Source organism: Canis lupus, chromosome 4 (genome assembly GCF_003254725.2).
Source record: "Canis lupus dingo isolate Sandy chromosome 4, ASM325472v2, whole genome shotgun sequence".
Lineage (NCBI taxonomy): Eukaryota > Metazoa > Chordata > Mammalia > Carnivora > Canidae > Canis > Canis lupus.
Window position 1 is genome coordinate 5,344,694 of NC_064246.1, and position 14,251 is coordinate 5,358,944.

The following is a 14,251-nucleotide window of genomic DNA, read 5'->3' on the forward strand; positions in this document are numbered from 1 at the left end:
ATAAATGTAATTATATTAAAATGTACAAAATTTGAATATATTTTAATCAATATGTAGATTAACGTTAATGTGAGAAGCTAGAAATTTAATTATTTTAGCTATGTTTTCAAAAAAACTTATTTTTCTTCCAAAATACTCAACATTATCCATTGCAACCGAAATGCAAAATATAATTTACTTAGTGAATATCAAAAGTTAAAATAAAATTATTTGAATAGATATGAAGGGTTTTTTTAAGAAGGATTTTAGAGAAATACAGAGAGAGAGGCAGAGACATAGGCAGAAGGAGAAGTAGGCTCCCTTTGGGGAGCCTGATGCAGGACTCAATCCCAAGACCCCAGGATCATGACCTGAGCCAAAGGCAGATGCTCAACCACTGAGCCACCAGGCATCCTCATCTGAAGGTTTTTAAAAGATACATTTTTTAAGATTTTTATTTATTTATTTGACACAGAGAAAGAGAGACAGCACAAGCAGAGGAAGAGGCAGGTAGAGGAAGAGGGAGAAGCAGACTCCCTGCTAGGCAGGGAGCCTGATGCAGGACTCGATCCCAGGACCCTGGGATCATGACTTGGGCTAAAGGTAGATGTTTAACTGACTGAGACACCCAGGCTCCCCTAAAAGATATTTTTAAAAGATTTAATTACACCTCAGTGAGATTTTTTATAAAAATAAAACTATTTGCAATTCTAGCAAAGTTCATTTAGCTGGTAATATCGAGAACTGGTTTTACAGATCATATATATTCAAGCTAGAACTATATTTGTGTACAAAACTAAAGAAATACAAGTTACATGATATTGGAAAATGTTAGCCAAAATATATGTGCACCTGTTGGGAATACTATGTGTAATTTCTTAGCATACCCCCCGGAACCCTGAATTGGACATGTGAAGAGAAGAAAGTGGATTTTTGGCAGTATTGGAAAATAATTCTTTTTTTTTTTTAAGAATCCACAGTTATAAAAAAAAAAAAAAAAAGAATCCACAGTTAAGTGGACCCTACATGTTTCTTTTTCTTTTTCTTTTTTTAAAAATGATTTTATTTATTTATTCATGATAGACACAGAGAGAGAGAGAAGCAGAGACACAGGCAGAGGGTGGAGCAGGCTCCACACAGGCAGCCCGGTGTGGGACTCCAGGATCACACCCTGGGCAGAAGGCAGGTGCTTAAACCGCTGAGCCACCCAGGCTGCCAAAATAATTCTTCATTATGCAAGAATTTATTACATCCTTGCTACAGAAGGGGAAGAATTAACAAGGTAAAGAATTTGTCTTTTTCTTACCCTGGTGTTTTGGCTACTCTAATCCGCTGTATGCTCCAGAGTTGTGGTCATCTCCAAAGTCAGCAGTGGTGCAAACGTATCTTCTTGGTGCTTGATACTCAGATGCAGTCCCTTTTACTTCAAGGACAGAGATGGAGGAGATGTCCCTGGGGCCTGAGCGGTGTTGGTCACAATAGTGGATGTTTGGGATTAGAAGTTGTTGTGCTTGCATTGAGCACTGGGCCTCCAGTGATTGTGTGTGTGTGTGCATGTGTGTGTGTGTGTGTGTGTGTGTGTGTGTGTGTGTGTGTAGCTGGGATCAGAAACTGTCTGGTAAAAGCAACTCTACAACAAAGAAACAAAGAGGGATGCCTGGGTGGCTCAGTGGTTGAGTATCTGTCTTCAGCTCAGGCTGTGATTCTGGGGTCCCAGGATCGAGTCCCACATCGGGAGTGTGGGAGGGGAGCCTGCTTCTCCCTCTGCCTGTGTCTCTTCCTCTTTCTCTCTGTGTCTGTCATGAATAAATAGATAAAATCTTTAAATAAAAAAAAAACAAAGAAACAAGGGATGTTATAGACAAATATTTATTGGAATAAATTTTCCACACTGTGCAAATCCTTCTTACAAATATCATTATCTACATTTGTTCCCTCATTGACTTTGAATATATTCTAGAATATTTCTCAATACCTTACCCATCCTGGATGGCTTGATGTTTAAAAACCCAGCTTGTGTCAGTTCTGACAGTTTGTTCGAAATAGTAAAGAAGCTCCTTCCTTTCTCACCACCAGGGCCAATTCCAGAATTTGACAGCCAGCGGGAGCAGAGCTGCCATTGGAGGGAAACCCCCACAACCTAGAGCAGAGATGCAAAAGTTCAGAGAAGGAGGAATAGGTCAGTAGGTCCAGTTGCAACTCAGAGCCACCACTGTGTTCATCAAGAAACTCTTTGAATCTTGCCCTTTTTTCATTATCTCTGAAGCTCAATTGAGCTTGACTTTCTACCAGAAGTTTCCAGACATTTGTCAGAGGAACAAGACTCCATGGAAATAAGGGGAAGTGTGTTTGAATGGGGGGCAGTTGTGTTTGGAGCCTGGGCTATGATAGAGTACTATCTGTATCTGTGGAGCTGGGACTCGAGGCCCTGGGGCAGGGCAGGACATCGACATGCACTGGCCGGCAGGGATGGTCAGAGCCCACAGAGCCACACCCTGAACCCCACCCCACAAGCCAGGAGGAGTGGCCCAGTGTCCAATTGTCTAGGAAAGGGCAGGAGGTAGTGCACTAGGCTTTGAATTACTTCAGAAAAAATATTCACCTCTTTTTCTAGAAATTCTTAATGCATTTACTACCTGCTTATTTTTGATTTCTAGCCTACACTGTATTTTATAGGACCCCTCCCCACCCTCGGTTTAGTCCACTGTTTGAAAATCATCATTTTGAAATTGTAAATTTTCTATCATTAGGTTAAAGCAGTGCCCTCATTTCCCTCCACTCTGCTTTAGCGTTCAAATCATCTTTCTCCCAAGGCGTGTTTCAGGGCAGTGTCTCAATATGCTGTGTGTTGCTTTATGTTTAATATGATTAAATAATTATATCCTATAACATCGATATAGATGGGTTTCAGGAATATAAAGACTGATGGAAAGGCAGGGAGAAGGGGAAGAGAATAAATCTGTTTCCCCAGGAAGATAATAAGTCACTTCAATGAATCTCTCTTGAGAGCCCACTACGTGTCTGATAGCATCTTAGTGCTAAGATTGCTTGTATATCTTCTCCGGAGCTGCCCATAATCTTGGAGGGAAGAGAAGTCAAGTATACAAATGACTATAAATTAAGGGAGACTGAGCCGAAGTTATTAGAGAAGTATAGACCAGATCGTTGGCAGCTCTTTGTATGGATCAGGAGGTTTCCTGATGAGTGTTTGAAGAAAAGAGAATGAGCAACATCTCAAAGGGAAATGCTGGCTGCCTCGGGATGTCAGGCGTGTCGGATAGGGTTTGGGATGCTAGATGACATGAGAATGGGGAGTGGGGAGCACGAAGGTGGTTAAGCAGGGAGGAGTATGATGAGAGCTTCCTTTAGGAAGATAAATCTGGCGGCAGAGAGTACAACAGATTCAAGTGAAAGAAAGAGAAGACTAAGAGCCTTCTCAGAATGTACGATGGCATCTTGACATGGAAATGATGAGGGTCCGAGCTAAGAGAGGAAGATGGGACACTAGCTAAAGACTTTTGGGGCTACCTATAGGGATACATTCCATCTTTGAGACTGAATAATACTCCTACACCTGCCCATATCTGTTTATTTTATGCTTTATGCATGTAAATTACAAGCATGTCCATCACCCATAGGTGTGGGTTATGTCAAGAATATGACCAGCATGACTTGGGTCCCAGGTTGGGACACTCCAGGCATTGTCAGAGACAATGCAGGAGAAGTGTTGCAGGAAGTGCACAGCCCTGTTGTTGGCTATAGGTGTAGGTGAATCCCATAGACACAGTAACAAATATCAGAAAATTCTAGTGAAGTGAAAGAATGAAAGAAAAAGAGCCAATATGCCATACATAACAGTGCCAAAGACTGGCTGTACAGGAAAACTGGAACACTGGGAAAGGTCTGAGCCCCAGCCTGCATGAGGCCTCCTTCTGCCATCAGGAAATGAAGCTTTGCTCAGAGCTGTTTGATTAACTCATGCGTTTGGAGAGATTCCTGGGAATCTGGGTCTCAGGCTGCAAGATGCATGCAGGACATTTACTGGGGTGTAACCCTTTGGTACTAATGTCCGCTGGGGAGTGGAGGAAGCAGACCTGGGAACAGGGAAGACTGGAACTGTGAAGTAGTTGCAATAGTTCTGGAGTCACAATGGCCCTTTGGAGTTGGCCCCAGCTGAGGCTAGAAGGCCGGATCCTGCATCCACCAATCACTGCTGCCTGCTCCCAGGAAGGTGGGTGCGTGGGGCAGGGGATTTGGTGACGCCCATCGGGCAGGAGTGGCTCCTGGAAAGAGTTTCAGCCCTGAGCCCTCAGCAGCCAGCCCTTCCAGCAGCTGAGGGGAATGAGAGCCTCCGTTCTGAAGGAGAGGTCTCAGAGGCATGCCACGGTATCTACAGCATCATCTGCTCTCTGAGGATTTGCCTTGTCTGTTTTGAGACCCTTGGCATGCAGGCTGGTAGAGGGAAGGCCCTCTACCCAGGGCCCTGAGCCCATCAAAACTAAGAGGTGGTGAAAGCCAGCGGTTGAGGGACATAGAATGACAAGAGCAGAGCATCCCAGGAGGACAAGCAAAGCCTAAGGAGAGGTAGTTGAGGTTAGTGGTAAGTGTGAGAGCTCTGGAGACAGGCCACTTGGTCTTCAGTCTTCCACGTACCAGCAGCAGGATGTTGGGCACATGACTTCATCTCTGTCCCTCAGTTTCATTGGTTGCCAAATAGGGACAAATATAGTACTTACCTCGTAAGTGGCTGCGGGACTAAATGAGATAATGCATGCGAAGCTCGGAGTGCTAGCCCACCAAAGCAGGGCTCTGGGTGGATGGTGGCAGCTGGAGCCCTCATTGATGTTAATCATTTAGCAAACTTGGAGAAAGGAGTGAGACAAATATTAGGAGCCAGAGTCCTCATCCACGAGATCTAAGCGTTACGGAAGTCAGATCAAACAGAAGCGAGAAGCACATTTGCACAAGGTTGGAAGTGGTTTGCAAACTGTAAAACACAATATAGATGTCACTGTTATTGGGGGTGTTCTGCTGATTGCTTTTTGGGGGAGGGATATAATATTCATAACCAATAGATCCCAGAGAAGACAGCCACAGTTTAATGAAGATGAAACAGTAAGAAGTCCCTGGTGAAATTGAGCTAAGCAATAGCTTTCTTCTCTGCATGAGGATGATGTTATCTTTTGTCCCTTCATGTATGAAGGGTCTTTTTTTGTGCCTGACCCTGTCCAAGGCCTTTAGGTTCTAGAAAGAAAGATGTGTTCCATTCCCTCAGGGTGTTCATGACATCTGTTTGATCATGTGGATTAAATTCTCTTTCCATCGGTAGCAAAGGATTTGCACATATTCACCCAAACTCCATTTCCCACTCCCTAAGTCATCGCGAGAAAGCCCTGAGGGGAATAGTAAGATCCCTCCAGGACTATGACATCCTAAATTATTGCCATACTGAGTGTGGTGACAACCTTTGGCTGAGTACTCACTCACCCCCTCACTTCAGGGGTGTTGATACCCAGACAGGACACACATACACCAACACATGTTTAACTTGATTAAATTGGAGTTGGAGAGTGGGATCATCTGATAAGCAGAAATTTCAAAGCTTAATGAATTTTAATTTATCAATCTTTATTTTATGAGTCATGATTTTTCTTTGTTTTCCTGGTTGGCCTAGTTTTATAAAATCTCTTCCTGCTCCATGGTCAGAAAGTTTGGAAGGTTTTTTGTGTTTTGGTATTTTGGGGTTGTTTTTGTTTTTGTTTTTTGACATTTGGATCTGAAATGTAACTTGAATTAACTTCTATGATTATGTAAAGTAGGTATATAATATCTCTCTTCTCTGTATGTGTATTTTTTTTTTTTAAGTAGAAGAGACTTCCAAGATGGTAGGAAATGTGAATATGTTACAAGAAAGAAAAAACATACAAAACTGGGTTAGAGGCTACAGCAGCTCAGAAAAATAGACCAGTCCCCAGAGTTAATATATTAAGATGAAGCTCTGCAGGCCAAGGGATAATCATGGGCCTTCCCCTTGCTCTCATGTCCTTCTTGGCATGTGTCATTTTGGTTTAGTTTAGCATCTGTATTGACTAGATAAGCCCATGGTCTAGGTTGGGTCATGGTGGTAAGGAAGAGCACTTATATAAAAACAATGCTATTAATTTGTTTACTGACCTTAACATTACCTATTGAGTATCTGGCACCAGTATACAAAAAGGAATAAGGATGATCCCTATCTTAAGGAGCTCAGTCTTAATCTGAACACAATTGTGGTGGAGTTTCATAAATGGATGGGAATGCCTTACATTCATTAAAACTTCACAGTTGGGATACCAGGGTGGCTCAGTTGGCAGGGTATCTAATTCTGCAGCTCAGGTCATGATCTCACTCAGAGTCATGAGATCGAGCCCCACTTAGGGCTCCTCACTCAGCGGGGAGTCTGCTTGAGACTCTCTCTGTCCCTTTCCCTTTGTTCTCCCCCTCTGCTCATGCACTCTCTCTCTTTCTCTCTAAAATAAATAAATAAATCTCCTTTAAAAAGCTTCACAGTTAAAAAAGGAGTCACGTGTATTTTTTCATGGTATATTTGTGACCACCTTATAATTGAGATTCACAGAAGCTCAAGCGCTCACCTAAGTTAACACAGCTAGTGAGCATAGGACCAGATATAAAATCTGGAATATTTTCTTAGTCTAGTATTTTTTCGACTATGCCATCTCTGCTTCATCCCAATTTTCCAATGGCTTTTAATTATACAATTAAATCTTCTTCTAAATCTATCTATTAGCTTCTATTTGTCCATCTACCAATTTATCTGTCCATTTGTCTACCCATTGTCTATACATTCATCTGTAATGCACTCATCTCCTATCCACCTACCTATCTGAGAAGGTAGGACAGGTGACAGGAAGAGTCCTGGGAAAGTGAGAGACCACCTGAATTTAGCCAGATCCTGAGCTCACCCCTAGCCAGTTGCCTAACATTGTGCAAATTATGTCATCCATCTGCAAAATGAGGGGTATGCACCAAATGCTTTTTAAAGTGTGTTCTGGTTCTAACATGATTTCCTTCTAACTTGACTTTTCAAAGTATTGTCTCTAATACTATTTTATTCGCTATTAAATAATTTACTTCACCTCTGCACACCTTTTGTCTATAGCTCTCCCTCACGCCCCTTCCCTGCTTCTCTGATTGCCAGCAAAAAAATAAAGAGCTCACAGTCATGCAAACATGAGCCTATTGGTTTACACAGTTGAAGTGCTGGGTTGACTGCGGAGTTGAAGCATAATGAATAGAACCAAGGTCTCTGAACTAGAACTATGGATTCTAAGTAGCCATCCATATTTTATTTCTGATTATCCATTTCTGTTTATCTGAAAATTTTATTCTTTTCCAGCAAGGAAGGCCCTGTCCACACCACAGGAAATATGGCCCCTGGTACCCCCAGATAAGCAACTCCAGTCGAAAAATTCTTTCTCATGTTGTGTATACAATAATTGAAGGGGAAGAGTCTGACTTTCCTCCACCAGGCTCTATGGTTGGGGGACAGGATGATTGTAGCCAAAGGCCCTTTAACCCATAGCTCTAATGGAAACTTGTGGAATAGAAGGGTGGCTCTTCCTCCCAAAAATGTGTTGAATAGGCCCCCCAAATATTCTCTATACCCATTAATCAAATATAAAGGTCCTAGTGGGCAAAAAAAAAAAAAAAAAAACTCGGAAAAGTTAAGGCAGAATAATGGTTAGGATCACGGGCTCTGGAAAGTTTTCCTGGATGAATTCCAGGAAATTCACATTTACAAGTTGTGGGACCTTGACCAAATTATATATGCTCTTTAAGCCTCACTGTAAAATTAGGAGAATAATATTACCTAAGTCAAAAAGTTATTGTGGGGATTAGGTTGGTATAAAATGCCAAGCACGAAGTGAGGTTGTCTGTTACTACTACGGCTACGACTACCAATATTAAGAGGACACAACAGATAGGTGATAAATGATAGATTCTGAACTAAAATGATGCCTTCTGATGCCCGATCTAGAGCTCTTCCTGCCATTCGTGGATGAAGGGCTACTAAACAGTGGGATGTGGCGGCAGATGAAGGAGTTGAGTGAGCAGCCTTATGACACTGGCACTTCTGGATGCTTGTCACAGGCCAGTGGTCAATGTCCCCCCCTTTTTTTAATCTATTCTTTTTTTTTTTAAGATTGATTTATTTGCTTGTGAGAGAGAGGGAGAGGGAGAGAGGATCCTAAGCAGAGCCCAAAATGGGGCTTAATCCCATGACCCTGAGATCACACCCTGAGTGAAAACCGGGAGTTGGACACTTAACCATGCCACCCAGGCACCGCCCCCACCACTTTTAAAAAATCTATTCTTACCGCTGTTTTATAGAAGAGGAAACTGAGGCATAGAGTGATGAGTGTCTGGCTTGGTCACACAGCCAGCAGGTGGTGGAGGCTCCTCTAGAGGCATTGCTGGCGTCCTGAAGAATTGCAAAGCAGGTTTTCGTAGGTCTCCGGCTAGACAGGACAAGCCCTGATGCCTGCTTTCTTCATTATGCTTGCCTGGGCTCCCTATTGGGCTCGCTGTTGGCATCCTGTCTTTTCAGAGAACACATAGATGGATGATGGATGTCAACGATAGCTGATAGAGAAGAAGGCAGGAAAAAGTAGAGCTCGGGCGCCAGCACACGTGGGTGACTGCAGTTATAGGGATACCCTTCCCCAGATAGTCTGCGCGGCTGCCACTATTAAGGACATGTCTGACTTTTATGCAACTGTGGGATTGATTTCTGTTACAAAGGACGAGTGAATGGAGATCCACTTGAAACTTTGTCATTCGCAGTTTTTACAATCCAGGAATTTCAAAACAATAAGGGTGTGTTAGGTCATCCACAGACCTGTCTCTCTTTGTTATTCAACCCCGCAGTCTGGCAGTCTGCTTGGAATTTCTGTAGGGTGCCTCATTCTGTACCTGCAGCAGAGCGGTGACTCAGCCTCTTGAATCACTCCCTGTTCCCCACTATGACATGTCAACTTTACTTCATTGCTGTGGCATGTTTCTTGCCCTGTGGCTGATAAACAAGGCAACCCAGTCAGGAAACCAAAGCAAATTCCCTACTTCTGATTCAAAGCGGGAGGTCTGCCAATGTCGACCTGGAAGACACGCTCCTTTACCTTGCTCCAGGCTTCTGAGCAAGCTGGTTTTCTCTTCCCCAGCCTCCCTCTCTTCCCCCATTCCTCGTCCCCATGAGAGGAGGACAAAACCTTGGAGCCCTTTTAACCTGAAAAATAAATCCAGGGGCAAGACCTTTTATGTTACACTTCTCAAAGAGGAGAATGCTTCTATCATTGACCTATTTAAAGTGAAGCATTTGTTCCTGTCCAGTTCGAAGTGCCTGGTGTTTGTAGGACCGGGGTTATGCACTAGCATCCCCTGACTACATCACTGAGGGGTCACCACACGGAAGTCTGTGGTCATGGAGACAGCATGGTGTCCTGGGTGCAAAAGCGAGGTTTCTGAGCTTCGCTTTCCTTGTCTCAAAATGGGGATTAAAATAATTCTTTGGGGGTGTTGTAAGAATTAAATGAGAGTACACCCTACTCATACACAAGCACATGGGAAAATATATCCCAGATTGACGGGATGGTGACTCTTCTTGTGGACTTGCTGTGTCTCACTTACCATGATACTGGTTTCTGCCTTAATATTTTCAAACGGCAAAACAGAGATAATTGTAGTTGCCACTGAATCATGTTTTCAAAAGCTTGAACTAGCGAAAATATAAATTAATAGAGCCTTTCTGGAAGCAATTTAGTATTATCTATCAAAAAAAATATCTTTTAATACAATTTTACTCTCTAGGAATTTGTTATGAGAAAATAGTTGTTATTCGTTAAGTATGTTAATCGTGACATTGTTTATAATACGAAAAATTACAAACAACCTATAAATTCCACATAGGAGATTGATTAGGTAAATTATTATACATCTATACAGAGGAATAGGGTCTAGGCAACCATTAAAAATCAGGTAAAAGAATATTTATTCTTAAGGGAAATATTCATTTCTGTATTACTAAATGAAAAATGCAAACAGTAAACTGGGATATACTGTTTGCTATTTTTAATATATAAGAAAGGCATATATATACACAAGGAAGAAAATACTGAAAGGTACATGCTAAAACATTAATCATAGTTTTCTTTGATTGGAATCCAAGTAATTTTTTGCTGTCTTCCTTTGTGCTTTTCTGTATTTTACATATTTCTTTTACTGAGTATCAGGAAAAAAATGATTTTAAAACATGGGCACTTAGCTCATCTGGTTTTCAAATGAGCATTCTAGTTTAACCCATGATCTCTACCTTTAAGACGCTTCAGAGCAGAGGTGCCTGGGTGGCTCAGTCAGGTAAACGTCCAACTCTTGATTTCAGCTCAGGTAGTGAATTCAGGGTTGTGAGATCAAGCGCTGCATCACGCTCTATCTGTGCTGGGCATGGAGTCTGCTTCAGACTCTCCGTCTCCCTTCTCCCTCCCCCCGCTCATGCATGTGTGCTCTCTCTCTCTCTCAAATAAATAAAACTTTTTTAAAAGAGGATCTGAAAAATTGAATAATTATTATTTACTGAGACTAATATTTTCTCAATGCCTTCTGTGATTTCTGCTTGATTTGGGCTTTTTTTCTTGGCTGAATTTAGTTTATCTTGCAAGCAAATAAGCCGGCTCAGAGGCAGCCCGTTTGTCAGTTTCAAGAGATCTAATTTGAACAAAATCTAATTTCTTTTCTTTTTTAAATCTTTCATTCATATTTCAGGGTGATTTTAATTTGTAATATCAAGTTATTCAAAGCCCAAGTCCTAAGATGCCGGAGGGAAGACAGTTCTCAAGCATAGCCAGCTGAATCCAAGAAAAAGCCTGAAAATCTTCAGGCGAGTCTGGCCTCACAGGATTGTCAGCCTGATTCTAGATCAAAGGGGCTCAGATAAATGCATTAACTTTAGACTACATCTCCTCCAAGCCTCAGATCCACTGGATGCTTGCCCATCTGGGCTGAGACCTGGAGGCGTCTGTCTTTGGAGCAAGGGTGTCTTAAGGTCAGAGCTAAAGCACAGATTTCCATGTCTGGTAAAACAACCAGCATGTGTTTACCAACACGAATGATATTCTCAAGGTCAATGCTGGGTTTCTAGCAAAAGGAAAAAATAATTGGTATTCAGGATAGAAAAAAAGCAAATAGAGTTGCAGGCCTACTATTAAAGTTCTCTGTCCAGGGCCCAGTTTTAGGGATGTCTCTCATGGGCCATTCTGTGATGTGCACCCACAAACTGGATCTCACCCAGATCATATACAGGTGCATGAATTTGGGACCAGATTACATTTTCCCTCATCTTTTTCCCTCTTCTTAAAGGACACAGCTCTTATTGACAAATATGAACAATGTTGACGTGTGTTCAGATGCCATCCCTGATGAGGAAACGAAAAAAGAAAAAGCTTGCAACGTGTTTCTTTCTATGTGGCGCCACACAGCTCAGTTGCTCCAGCCAGAGATTTGGGAGTCATCCTTGACTTCTTCCTTGCTTCACCCCACCCTACTGCCAAACACTCACCAAGTGTTTCTCTCGACCATCTCTTCCCCGGCCAACGCTGGTGTCCCAGCCTGGTCCTCAGAGCCTCCTGGCCACCCTCTGTGTCCACATGCAGACCCACCTTGCCCAGCTATGAGAGCCATCCTTGTGGAAGACAAATCTGTGAACTACTGTTCCCTCTTAAGACACCCTCCTCTCTGGGACAAAACCTGAGCTCCTCGATGAGGCCTTTGGGGATCTTAGCCACCACTTATCTCTTTAGCCACCTCAACCACTCCCACTTCAAACCCGAACTTCCTGTCAGGCCCTGGGTCCATAAAGAGCAGGGCCCAGAGCACAGTGAATTGGCAGGCCCTTTGTCCAAGACAAAAATGCAAGGATAAAATCAAGATTTTCAAAATGGAGACCACAGAGCATTAAGCTCCACGCACACAACTTGTGTGACTACTTGTATCACATGCCCATGAAGTCCCGCTGACCTGCCACATGTTTTCGCCTCAATTTCCTTGCTCTTGTGATACTTGGCCTGGAATGTCCTGTCTATTCTCTGCTTCTATCATCCTCTCTCTTCCTTGTTCTTTTTTTTTCTTTTTTTTTTTTTAAGATTTTATCTATTTATTCATGGGAGACACACACACACAGAGAGAGAGAGAGAGAGAGAGAGGCAGAGACACAGGCAGAGGGAGAAGCAGGCTCCATGCAGGGAGGCTGACGTGGGACTCGATCCTGGGTCTCCAGGATCATGCCCTGGGCCGAAGGCAGGTGCTAAACCGCTGAGCCACCCAGGCTGCCCTCTTCCTTGTTCTTTAAGATTCACTTGGCTTGGGTGTCTGTGCCAGAAAATCTCCCCAGACTTCCCACCTGCAACCCAGTGTCCCCAAGATTGGGTGAGTTTTCTTCCTCTGAGCGCCTTTTAGACCAGTGGTTCCCAAAAGCTGAGGTGCCAACCACATGCTGTATAAGCACCTGGGGTGGTAGTGAAAGTGAATCTGAATCTCAGGCCGTGGAGCCTAGGCATCTGCCCCTGGAAAGCTCCAGAATGGACGTGCAAGTTTGAGAACAAATGGCCCTTGCCCGGTCTCCTTATGAAGACTGTGTTTGGCTCCTCCGTTTCCATAGCATCTAGCACAATGCCTGGCACTTCATACACCTTGATGCTTATTTGCTGGGTTGAGCGAACTCTTCCAACTTAAGGTCTGCCTTCTTTCCATGTGTTTCTCACTGACTCCTGGGTCCTCATAGCCTCCTCTCCATTTCTTTCAGAGTTAATACATCTCCACATGGCCTCTTTGCCTGGCCCTGAACCCCAGGAGTGACCCACAGGGTTGGCACTTTCCGCATGAAGTTGCCAGCTGGTGTGCGGTAAATCCTTGGCTTCCATTGTTCTGAACCCCAAAGGGAGACCCTAAGCATGTGCCATGGCTTCCCAAAGAGCTCCAGAAGGAGAGAGACTGATGATGCTCTCTCCACAGATGTGTGCATGAGACAGAATCTCATTTTCTTTGTGGTTGAGAGCCCTCATGTGAGACCCCGGTGCAAGCTGCAGGCCAAGGAGATTGCAAATGGCCCCACGAGGCCCCAGACTGGCAGCATGGTGCAAGGCAGCAGTGAGCTTGGCTCTGGATGTGTTTGCCCCAGTCCCAGCCCAGGCGTTGGGAGTGTTGATTACAGAAGTCAGGGGAGCTGTGCCCAAAGCCTGACAGAGCTCACATCCCTGTCTCTTAAGCCTGAGCTTGCAGAGCAGTACCTAGATACCAGAAAGATGTGGATGACAGACCACTCCAGCCCTGAGTCTCAATGCAGGATGCTGGGTGTTTCTTTGCAGGGAGAGGAAGAGGTGCCTGGGTGGCGGATACAAAGGTACCAACAACGGCCTAAAATTTTCTACTGTCATTCACTCCCACTTCCCTGGTGGACAGAGGGAGTGGCAGGTACAGCTCAGGAGCTGCCTGTGTGTCCTCCATGTTGGGCTCACCTCATCTCAGCCCAGGGGTCTCAGCCAGCCACACTCTCAAGACAACCCCAGGGCCTCCTAGATCTGTAAGCCCCACAACAAGCAAGCCACTTCCAGCCCTTGGGTCCCCCCATTGCCCTTCCTCAAGGCATCTGGGCCACCCCAACACCAGTTTCTCTCAGGCCTATTTTGAGACATATCTACCAGAAGCTGGAAGACCGCCTCACAAAAACTTGGCCTTCTCTCTCCTGTTTTGATTAGTGTTCTTGCTTTGTTGAACAAATATTTTATGGCTGTTGTTTCAAAAATTAGTTCTTTCTAATTAAGGGCATCATCAGATTTGGATCCCATGCCAGCCAAACGAGGCAAAAATTTCTAGGCCTCAAGGAAGCTGTTACAGAGAGGGGAGCCCCGTGGTTTCCACAGCATGAAGAAGGACAGGTCACCCCATAGATGATTAAACAATTGTCTGGGAGCCAGTTGTCTGGTGGTCTGTGAATGGCTGCCTGAGTAAGCAGATGTCTCGTGGATCACAGGGTAATTGGGAGCCACTAGTCAATCTAGTGCTTCAACCACACACAATTTCTCACTCTCTGCCTGAACTTTTCCTTAATCATCATCATCATCACTCACTGTTAATAGACTAAATGTATTGAATGCTTAATATGTGCAAGGCATGGTCTTAAGTGTCCTCCCTAAAGAGTCCCATTGTATCCCATAATAAGCCTGAG

General features: G+C 43.8%; 1 long non-coding RNA gene across 1 annotated transcript; it reads right to left on the minus strand.

The window, feature by feature from the left end:
- Positions 1–1,832: 1,832 nt before the first annotated feature.
- LOC118354575 (uncharacterized) lies at positions 1,833–8,899 on the minus strand. Its single transcript, XR_004815357.2, has 3 exons — positions 8,358–8,899; positions 4,716–4,966; positions 1,833–2,119 (listed from the first exon to the last, which is right to left on the minus strand). It is a non-coding gene; the product is annotated as an uncharacterized LOC118354575 (long non-coding RNA).
- Between the last annotated feature and the right edge of the window lie 5,352 nt (positions 8,900–14,251).